This window comes from Bos indicus x Bos taurus, chromosome 11 (genome assembly GCF_003369695.1).
Source record: "Bos indicus x Bos taurus breed Angus x Brahman F1 hybrid chromosome 11, Bos_hybrid_MaternalHap_v2.0, whole genome shotgun sequence".
NCBI classification, from domain to species: domain Eukaryota; kingdom Metazoa; phylum Chordata; class Mammalia; order Artiodactyla; family Bovidae; genus Bos; species Bos indicus x Bos taurus.
The window spans coordinates 102,606,467-102,617,270 of NC_040086.1; the positions used below are offsets into that span (position 1 = coordinate 102,606,467).

General features: G+C 61.5%; 2 long non-coding RNA genes across 2 annotated transcripts; one reads left to right on the forward strand and one right to left on the reverse strand.

Moving 5' to 3' along the window:
- Positions 1-2,585: 2,585 nt before the first annotated feature.
- Positions 2,586-5,926, forward strand: LOC113901798. The gene is made up of 3 exons (XR_003513536.1): positions 2,586-4,254; positions 4,754-4,913; positions 5,844-5,926. It is a non-coding gene; the product is annotated as an uncharacterized LOC113901798 (long non-coding RNA).
- On the reverse strand, positions 5,829-8,728 carry LOC113901799. The gene is made up of 2 exons (XR_003513537.1): positions 8,317-8,728; positions 5,829-7,403 (listed from the first exon to the last, which is right to left on the reverse strand). It is a non-coding gene; the product is annotated as an uncharacterized LOC113901799 (long non-coding RNA).
- Positions 8,729-10,804: the final 2,076 nt, after the last annotated feature.

A 10,804-nucleotide genomic window follows, 5' to 3' on the forward strand; every position in this document is an offset into this window, starting at 1 on the left:
AGCGGCTGGTCTTGCCTGCTGTGACCTTGACCCCCGCATGGCACCTTGACCTGACTCCCGAGTCCTGCCCTGGAAAGTAGGGACCTGGGAGGGAGAATTCCAAGGGCTCCCCCTGGGCACCAGGGCTTCAGCTGGGGAGGTCCCAGGGCCAGAAGCCAGGCAGGGGTCTCTGGGTTCCCAGAGGTCAGGGCTCTCAGACTCCGGGCCAGCAGGTTGGCCATAGGACCTCGGCAGGGGCCCCAGCCCTCCTCTGACCTCCGACCCGGCTCCAAACAGCCCTGACTTCTGACCCCTCCCCAGACTGAATCCCGTGTCTCCCTGGACCCTCCCCTGTGTCTGCCAGCTGCCAGGCACGAGGTGGCAGGAGAGTCTGGGCCGCCCCCCCACCCCCGTCCCTCTTGGGGCACCGGGCGGAGCCCTGTGCTGGGTTGGTCCGGCGAGTGTCCACGGCCATCTGCCAAGTGCAGGGAGGTTAATTCCGCCACCTTGTTAATGGCTCATGTGCTATAATGTTCAGCATAAACTTAAAAATTAATTGCCTCACCTTGTGAAGCAGCTTTAACTGCTTCTGAAAGGAAATACGGTTAATAACCATCATTTTAAAGTCAATCCTTGTTAAAAGTGGTGTCGGACCAAATTTCTTTTGTTAGCTCATTATTTCACATCTCCTCCTCCCTCGCAAAACAAAATCTCTTTATGTGTGTTTTGGCCTAATTTTTTAAATGCTCAGAGGAAAACGGCCACGCACTGGGCCTGGGGCTGGACCAGCAGGCGTGGCGTGGGTCGTGGGCTCAGACTCCTGCTGACCTCGGCTCAGGTGAGAGCGTGGCTGGGTCGGGGGGGACTGGTGTCAGCCCCCAGGGAACCCCCATTCCAGGGCCCCTAGGAGTCTGGAGTGATGTTGGGGCGTGACCTCCTAGGTCACGGGGCTAGCTACCCCAACCTCTGTCTTGGCGCCCAAGTGCGGTCACCTGACTCCCCAGGATCTGAAAGCCATGTTCAGCTCCTCACTGCCCCCTACACAAACAAATGGGCATGCCCTCTCTTGGTTGGCAGTGGGGGGACTGTCCTGTGTTGGACACACAGGAGGCGTGGGCCTCAGTGGACTCTGTGGGGCGGCTCCCCAGTGATCTGGCTCACAAACCCGGGGCCCTGGGAGGCAGGTGCCCAGACACACTCACGGAGGAACTGAGGGGGCAGGAGAGGTGGCCCTGGCCCCCCAGTGCCCGGCCAGCAACCGGAAATGCCACAGGGTCACTGGGGGACACACCGCTGGCTCCTCCCACCACTGGGCAGAAGTCTGTCTGTCCCTCCCCCCAGGAGGTGGGAGGGGGTGAAGATCGTCACCCCTTTTCTGATGGCGGAGAAACTGAGACCCAAGTGGGGCTCCTAATGGAAGAGCCAAGACTAACAAGCCCAAGGCCCCCCGTCTGCACCGCCTGCAACCCCTTCCTCAGCCCCGAGAGACGCCCTTCTGTCACTCTGACCCATTCCCACGGTCGGGGCACACCCAGAGCTGTGCACAGTCTCTCGTTGATCCCTGAGCCCCTGAAGTACGCCCCAACCCCTCGCTCTGCCCATCAGCCCCCCAAGGCCACCTCAGAACCAAGGTCGAGGGTCCCTCCTCGGGTGCAGGTTGGGGGTTGCGAGCTGCCCCAGGCCCCTGCCTGAAGCAGGTGATTTTTGTCACCCAGAGAACAACACATCACTCTCAGACATAATAGGGATGAACAGGCACTTAATCGTGAGGCCGTGGGACGGTGTGATGATTAATTTTAAATCGTGCGATTCGGTCCTGAAGTCTGAGCCCAAGAGCTGCCGAGGGGCCCCTGGGGGCCTAGGAGCCGCTCAGAAACTGGGGGCCCCCTCTTGCCAGCCAAGGGCCTGAGGATACCAGTCGGCAAGGCTGGGTGGAGTCTGGGCCGCAGCGGGGTGAGTGAGGCCCAGTCTCTGAGGCCCGAGAGCCGGGAGTCTGACTAGGACTGAGGCCCAGCCAGCCCCTCTGGCCCATGGGGGCTGCACCCTCTCCGAAAGGATGTGGAAAGGCCTTTGCCCGGGGGGCTCAGCCCAGGCTCCAGATGGGAAGGGTCCTGGGGCGGGGGTCCCTGCTCTGGCAGAGTGGGCGCTGGCATCAGCGTCTGCCTGGGGACAGGGACACCCCAGAGAACCCCAGGAGTTTGTGACCCTGGCTGACCACCAGGGGCCAGTGGAGGGGACCCGAGGGCTGGCCAGGGCTGGGGGCGGGACTGGGGCCCTGGCACAGGGCGAACCTCAAGAGGCGGCCTGTCCCCAAGCCTCGGGAAACCTGCTTCCTGCTAGGGCTCCTCAACTCTCCCCAAACTCGCCTTGTCCCCCCAGCGTTCCGGAATTCCTCCTGAGGTGTCTCCCAGCAGTGGGCAGGGTGGGGTGTCCTGGATTGCTCCTGGGACTGCAGCAGAGGCCACGGGGTGGGGGGCCCAGGGTAGGAGACACGGGGGAGCTGGAGCCCTATTGTGAGACTGCCCGGCCCGGAGTTCAGCAGGAGACCGCCCTCCCCTGCCAGCCTCCCTGGGAGCCCGGTGGGCGGGAGCCTGGTGCCAGGCCGGGCAGCTTGCGTGAGCCGACTGCGAGCCAAGCTGGCGGCTGGCAGCGCTTGGCAGGCGGCGCGGCGGAGCGGGAAGGGATGTTTGCAGACTGCGGGCGACAGTTTCCCAGCTGAAACCTTGCTGGTTAAACACAAGGGAGCAGTGCCCACGGCAGCTCCCCACAGGCAGAGCCGAGGGCGGGGCCCTCCCAGCCCTCTTGGGCATCCGCGTGGGCACCCCGGGGAGACCTGGGGGTCTGAGTCTCCATGTTGGGGTACCCCTGGGTGGGCTGCCAGACAGGGGACGGTGGAATCAAAGCAGACCCTCCAGCTCCCAGGACCTGCCGTCACCACTCTCCACTGAGGATCCCATCATACCGCACGGTGGGTGGGTGAGTGTCCGCGGTGCCCCCGCAGGGAGAGGGCCTCGGGGCTTCAGTCTCCCCAAGTGTTCGAGTCCGTGTGTGTGTGTCCATGTGTGTGTCCAGCCGTGGAGTGGCCGCAGATTCTAGGAGCTGCCTGGGATTCTAGGAGCCCATCTGAGCACCAATCTCATCAGTGTAGGAGGGACGGGGCACCCCATGAAGCTCCCTGGGCAGCCCCGAGTGGGGGGCGCTCTGGTCTGGGGTGCGGGGAGTGTGGAGCAGAGGAGGAGGGGGAGAAAGACAGAAAGCAGGGACTGGCCGCCCCTTCCGCCTCAGCTTCCCAATCTGCAGCTGGGTCAGCACTGGCCCCCAGTGGCCAGGCTTCCCGCTATCCCCGTTCTCAAAGGACAGTCTACAGAGTCTCAGACCCTTTAAGGACTGTGTGCCCCCCCACCCCCCACCTCCTTTCCCAGCCCCTGCCCCAGATCCCCTTAGACCCACAGGAAACCAGAACCCACACAGCTCAGGGACCCGGGGACGTGTTAGCTCAGGAGAGAGTGTGGGGTCCCTGGGGGGTTGTGTGGGGACCCTGGAGGATGAGAGAGCCCTGGGGTGGGGCTCCAGGAGTGTGTGAGAGCCCCCACAAACAAAGCAGGTGCTTGCCCGTCCCTGGCGCAGCGAGGGCTCAAGAAACAACTGCTGTCATCATTAGCTGTCACTGTCTTTCATTAAAGAAAACAGAAATCAGACACCAGGACTTGCTTTGCAGGGTAAGTGATGCTGCCACATACACGTCGGCCCTGGCCTGGCGGGGGGCGGGGGGTTCAGAGTGGCGTCCAAGGAGTCCAGCCCCGGGGCCTCCTCTGAGGTAGACGGGCCGCGCTCCCTCCTCCTGAAGGTCAGGCCATCAGGGACGGCCACACACTGACTCCTGCCCCTCTCCTCTGTCTTTCCAGTTCTGGGGTGCCTGCCGTGTGCTGGGGACCTCTCTGGGGTGTGCACCTCTAGCTGGATGCAGGGCCCTTCCCCTTGCGCTTTCCCAGGGGCAGGGGACTGGCTCCCTCCAGCCTCTCCTCGGCCCCTCCCCTCATCTTCCTCGTGGCTCTGCAGGTCCCGTGCTCCCCAGAAAAGCAGACAGGGTGACTTCTGCTATTGCCACAGGAACCAGACGTCCCACCTTCACAAAAGAGGAGAGGCGGCTGCGAAGGACTAGGCCGTGGCCATGGTGGGCAGGGCACCCCCGGAACAGTGTGGGACCCCATCCGGGCTGGACGCTCAAGGATGGTGGGAAGACAGGGACCCAAAGCACAAGTCCACAGAGACCATGTGAGAGCCGTCAGGAAGAAGAGACGCTAAGGAGGCCCTGGGGCAGGGGTGGAGGGGAGGCAGGGAGGCCAGAGCACAGAGAGAGCCCCAGAGCCGTACAGAGCCCGGGTTCCAGGGAAGGAGGAGCCGCAAGGGCAGGGGCTTGCCAGATAAAATACAGAAGACCCAGCTGAATCTGAATTTCAAACAATGATATGTCCCCAGACTGCATGGGAAGTCCTTGAACTAAAAAGTTATTCCTTATGAATGTGAAATTTGGTCTGAAGAAGGATGGGTGTCCCTGGTGGTCAGATGGTAAGGAATCCACCTGCAATGTGGGAGACCTGGGTCTGATCCCTGGGTCAGGAAGATCCCCTGGAGGAGGAAATAGGGACCCACGCCAGTATTCCTGGAGTGGAGAATGCCATGGACAGAGGAGTCTAGTGAGCTACAGTCCATGGGGTTGCAAAGAGTCAGACACGAGTGACTGACTATCTTCACTTTCACTGTGTATCTTCAGTTGATGAATCTGGCCGCCTGGCCAGCGGTGACCGCCTGGCTGAGGGCAGGCCCCCAGCCCACATCCCGCCCCTGATCGCGGGTCCTGGACCTAACTCTGGGGACAGAGGCCGGATTCCAGGTGTCTCTCAGCAGACCTGGTGGGCCAGCTGTGACTCCAGGTAGGTCCCCGTGCTCCCAGCCTCCTGCCCAGGCTCCGGGCCATGTGCAGACCCCCTCCCTGCCAGGCCCCCACAGAGGCCTCTCTGCTCCCCCTGAAGCTTTTAGGGCCAATGGATTGATTATTAATAGCACGGCTGCCGGTTACAGGAACTGCCGCCATGGGCGGGCGTTCACCTGCTTGAGGTCGGGGAGCCGGTTTCCTCCGCCTGGAGGCCGGGGGCCTCTCCGCAGGGACAAAGTGACCAGATTTACTGTGGCCACAAGAACTCATCAGGCACTTAGCAGCTTCCAGCCCCTGGTCTGAGGAGGCCTGGGGGGGGCAGTGCTCCCGGAATCGCCCCTTCCCAGGGGCGCTCCCTCTCGCACTGGGGGGATAGGATGGTGGGGGAGGAGAAGGGCAGGGCTTGGGGAGGATGGTACTGAGGGTGAGCTGTTCCCCCCACCGTCCTTGCTCAGCAAAGCTTGGTTCACCAGGCTCCGTGTCCACCTGGCCACCTCCGGCAGGACCCCTCCCAGACCCCTGTGTGCCCCTCCCGCCCTGCCCCTCCCCCCACCTCCCCCCGCCCCCGCAGAGAGTCCTGGAACAAGTCCCTTCCCCTCTCAGCCTCCAGCTTCTGGAGGATTCCATGAGAGCCCTCCAAGCCAGCCTGAGGGTGGTACCCAGCCCTCGTTAGCCTCCAGCAAGGGAACTGCGGTCAGCTCCAGAGCAAGGCCAGGGGGACAGGGGTTCAGAAACTGAGGTCCGTGCGAGGCGGGGGTCCCTGGGCGGCTGATATGGGAAAGCCCTGCCCCGCTGCCCAGGCACACTCATGAGCCACCCTCGAAATCAAGGCGGGGAGAGACTGGATGAGGAGCTGCTGGACCTCGATACTCAGAGAAGAACCAATGGGCCTTCAATTTCCATACAATAACTGTCTTATTCAATCTAGATTTAATGTGCTTTTGGAATACTTAATTTAAAGTGTTACTGCACCACCATCTGCTCCACTCTGCGGACGAACACAGGGAGCATATGACTCAGAGCCTCGTCAGGAACCAACGTGCAGGACTGATGTACAGCTGTCTCTCCTGGGGCGGCCTCTCCTTCCACCCAGGGCTGGAGGTGGCCCAGGCCCAGAGCCGCAGAGAGGCCTGGTGGGGGGGAGGGACGGAGGGATGGAGGGGTGTCACAGGCTGGGCCCTCGAGGCCTCAGGAGTATCCGCGCCCCATTGGGGCTGAGGTTCTGGGCCCATCTTTGGCTCAGACTCTGCCTCTGCTCTCGCAGCTGCTCTGGGACACCTCAGCAGGAAGCCTTTCCTGACCCCTGACCACTGCCCAAAGTGCCCACTGACCCTGCCTCCCTTCCTTCTTCCCCCTCCCTCCCTCCCACATGCCCAGGTGTCCCTGGTCCTCGTCATGGTGCCTGTAAGCCCTGGACTCAGAGCCCTGGGTTGGGTCTTTGCTTCTCCTTGGTGGCTTAGACCTCTCTGTAAGGGGACAAGACACTCACCTCCCCAGTGGTTGAGGGGCTTGAGAGGATGGGGGCCCCTTCCTCTCACAATCTGGGGGGCTAAGCTTCACAGGGACACATGGGCTGGGGTGAGGCTCTTCCCTCCCCTGCTGCCTTGCCTACCTCCCAGGTTTCCAGAAGCTTCCCTTGGTCTGGAAGGGAGTCGGGCAGACCCTTCAGGGACCAGAGCACGCCTCGGGCCCGATCTGGGCTGCAGCACACGCCTCCTTCAGCCCTTTCTTTTGACCTTGAAGCTCTGGCAGGGGCAGACCTCCCATCAGACAAGAGCTCAATTAGTTCAGAAGTGCATCTTGCCCCCACCGGGGTACCCACTTGGGAGGCAAAGTAACCTGCTGCACCCCCTGCTCACAGCACACAGCCTCCGGGGTTGTGGGACCCCTAGCCACACACAGGAGGTGTCCTGCCTGAGAACTGGGCCCCTCTGCGTCAAGCCGCTGTTCTGGGGTGCACTGGGTGGAGGGTGATGGCCCGGGCCGGCCTGACTCGGCTTCCCACTCAGCTCCAACACTCACTGGACATGAGGGTTTTGGGTTGTTTTTTTTTCACTGTGGTAAAATACATATAACATAAAATGTGCCATTCTGATCATTGTAAATTGAACAATTCAGTGGCATTAAGTACATTCCTCATGATATTGTGCAATTAACACCACTGTCTAGTTTCAAAACTAGTCCCCCCAGACTGAGACCCTTTACCCATCACTCTCATCCCTCCTTCCCTCCCCTGGCCCCTAGCAAACACCGACCTGCTTTGGCCTGTTCTGGAATTTCATATAAATGGAATTGACCAATATGGTGTCTGGCTTCCTTTGCTCAGCATCGTGTTTTCTTCAAGGTTCGTCCACGAGGCAGCCTGAGCCGGCCCTTCATTCTTCTTTAGGGTTGAATAGCACTTCCTCGTGCGGGTGGACTGAATCTTGGTGTCCTTCATCTGTTGATGGGCACGGGGTTGTTTCTGCTTTCGGTCACTGCGCACCTGCTGCAGAGAACATGGGTGTGCAATGTTGTTTAAACGTCTCTCTTCAAGTCTTTGGGGTGCAAGCCTCTGAGTGGATGGCGATTCTGCATTCAGTTTTTTGAGAAACTGCCAGGCTGTTTTTCAACGAGGCTGCACCACTTCAGTGACATGGCCATGAGATTTGAGCCAGGCCCTGGCAGCCTTCGGAGAAGGCAATGGCACCCTACTCCAGTGTTCTTGCCTGGAAAATCCCATGGACGGAGGAGCCTGGCAGGCTGCAGTCCATGGGGTCGCTAAGGGTCGGACACAACTGAGCGACTTCACTTTCACTTTTCACTTTCATGCATTGGAGAAGGAAATGGCAACCCACTCCAGTGTTCTTGCCTGGAGAATCCCAGGGACGGGGGAGCCTGGTGGGCTGCCGTCTCTGGGGTAGCACAGAGTCGGACACGACTGAAGCGACTTAGCAGCAGCAGCAGCACCTGGCAGCCTTCGACTTTCCCGTGCATTACATGGGAACCATCGCCTCTCTCTCTAGAGTGTGTGAGGAAGGGAGAGGAAGGGAGGTGTGTTCATCGCCTGGAAGGCCCTCCGCACAAGGCCCTGATGTGGGGGCCACAGACCCTGTGCACCAGCACCATGCAAGCCTCTCCTTGAACCTGCCAGCCTGGTGCCCCCAGTGGACGCTGTGGCCCCCTTGGCCAATGAAACCATGAACATCAGAGCTCCTTTAGGGGGTGACGGCAATGCCTCAGTCACTGCATTTGGTGTATAGAGTAGATGCTCTAGAAACACTGACTTGAGGGGTGATCTCTGATTTCCATGACACCCCAGCAAGGTAGAAACTATTATCTCTATTTTACAAAATCTCACCCAGGTGACTTCAAAAGTCCCCCAGCCAGAGGACAGAGCTGGGACTCTGTCACAGGCCCACCTGACTCTTGAGTGCAGGGCTGAAGTGTTCCAGTCTGCAGGTGGCTCACTGCATGCGGGTGTCCAGTCAGGAGGATGGAAGGGGTAAATCTCCAGTCCCCATTCTGTCCCCTCGACGGGCACCTTGAGTTCAGCACGGAGGTGCTGCGAGTTCTAGTGGAGGACTGGACAGGTCCTGGGGCACCATCCCGCTCCAGTCCTACCCGGGGGGCTCCCACACTGGTGACATGCACAGCTTGTTTCTGATGCAGGAGTAGGTGGCGACCAGACCCAGGCCTGCCTCCCTGGTCAGGGCCCCCAGAGCGGTCCAGACACGTGGTAGTCCAGCCTCTGCAGGAGGAATCCAGGGGAGAAGGCAGCAGAGAGCAGCCTCTCAGAGGGAGGGAAGCAAGGGCGCAGGCCTGCTCCACCCACCTCGCCCCTTCCGGTCCGTCCGCCCCGCCCACCACGGTTTGCCCCGCCCCGTCCCCGCCCACACCAGGCCTTCCCGTCCCGCCCACAGCGGGTCTGCCCCGCCCCCGCCCGCGCGGAGCAAGCTGGCATTTCCTCGGAAAGTGGCCTGTTTTGCGGAGGTGGACGGCAGCCTGGTCCTCACGGTAATTGACTGCTCTCTAATCAAATTGATTTCCATTCCAAGGCAGCCTGCGGCCCCTCCGTTCCAGGAACAGTATTTTGAGCACAGATGTATAATCAAACGGCAGAAGCAGAGGGCACCCCGGGCCTCGCTGCCAATCGAATAAAAGCTAAATGGCCCGAGCTTTTAGGCCTAATCACTTCTGTGTTCCCGCTTGGGGTGGGTCTGCCGCAAAGCCGGCTGGATCACGCGCCCGGCTTATCTGAATTTCAGCACCACCGGTTGAGCGGGTTGGAGTGATCCGCTTTTTCTCGCAGGCGGGCCGCCTTGCAGAGGCCCGGTCCTCCCTCTGCGCTGCCAGCTGCCGGGCACTTGCTTCCACACCGCTGGCCAGCTTCCCCGCCGCTTCTCTGTCTCAGAGGCGCCTCTCTAGGCCCTACGCCAGGGTAGATGTGGAGCAATCTGGGGAAGGAGGCCAGGGGGGTGAGAGCTCCCTGCAGGAGCCCTGGATGGGGCAGGTGGGGGTCCTGACGCCCAGTGACTGCCCAGGGCCTGACATGGACCCCCAGCACAGAGCTCTGCTCACCTCTGCAGTCCCGGTACCCCTGCAGCCAGTCTGAGCCCAGAGGGAGCCTTATCAGCAATGCCCCAGGGTGTGTGGGGGGGTCTGGCTTCACCTTCCACCTCCTGCCTCCCACCCGTCCTCTTCCTCACCTTGTGCCTTCAAGGGTCTGATTTCACCCCCACTTGGGTGGCAAGCCCGTCCAAGGCCCAGAGCCCCTCCCCCACACAAGATTAGAGTCTGCTTTGGCCTGGGGGTGCCCCTCCCGCCCAGCTCCCCACACCATGCTCCTCAGCAGGGATGGGTGCTCTTGAGTTAGGGACCTCCTGGAACTGATGGGGCCCTGGGGGCAGGATGCCGGGGGTCTTGGGCTCCTGTCCTTCCCTGCCCCGCCAGAGGGAGGCTCAGGGTCCACGGTTCTGTAACGGAGGCTGTGTTGCCTCCAAACACCCCTGCCCACCACACTTCCTCCATCCTGACCCTTGGCCGAGGGAGGCCCCAGGCGCCTTCCCCAGGGCTTCAGCTCCAATTCCAGACGGCTGAGGACCCCCTTTGTGGTGGGGGTGAGGTTCGGGCCATGCATGCCTCTGACTGATTGGAGAGGTGGATGGATGGATAGGGGGCACCTGGTGGTGGGAATAGCCGGACCACCCTTTGTGAGTCCTGGCTGAGCCCATCCGAACTTCGAGCCCAGGGACACTCCCTCTACTCCGCCAGGGGCGCTGCCCCAGTGGCAGGGGCAGGGAGGCCGGCGCCAGACAGGCGCCTGGTTCATACCCTGCCAGCTGTGCCCAGGTGACTTCCTAAACTTCTCTGCGCCTCGGTTTTCCCATCTGAAAAATGGGGCTGTAGTTGGATCGCCTCCCAGGACCATGGTGGGACTCCTGTGAGGCCCTGGGTGGACACTGTCTGGCAGAGGTCAGCTGGGGTTAGTGAGGCATGCTGGACAGACAGCTCAGGAAGGCGACCCAGACCGCAGGTCCTTGGGGGTCAAGAGCCCCACCCCTGCACTGTCCCCAGGGAGGCTGCCCAGGAACTCCCGCCCAGAGGCCAACTTGAGCACCTGCCACTGAGGTGACCTCCTCCCCCCACCCCAAGAGCCGCCTCCCAGCTGGGCACATGACCTTTGCCCCTGCCCCTGCTCCGGAGAAGGGCGGCCAGGGGTCTGAGTGGGGTGAGGGCCACAGAGCCAGATGCCCCTAGTTGAGGGGCGAGCAGGGCTTCCAGCAGGCGTGGCCTGTTTGGGGCGCTGGTGCGCGGCACCCCAGAACTTCCTGGGTCAGGAGAGCTGCCTCCTGGCGCCCCAGCTGCCCTTCTTGTGGGGCCCAATGTAGTCTGGACACTGCCTGCCCT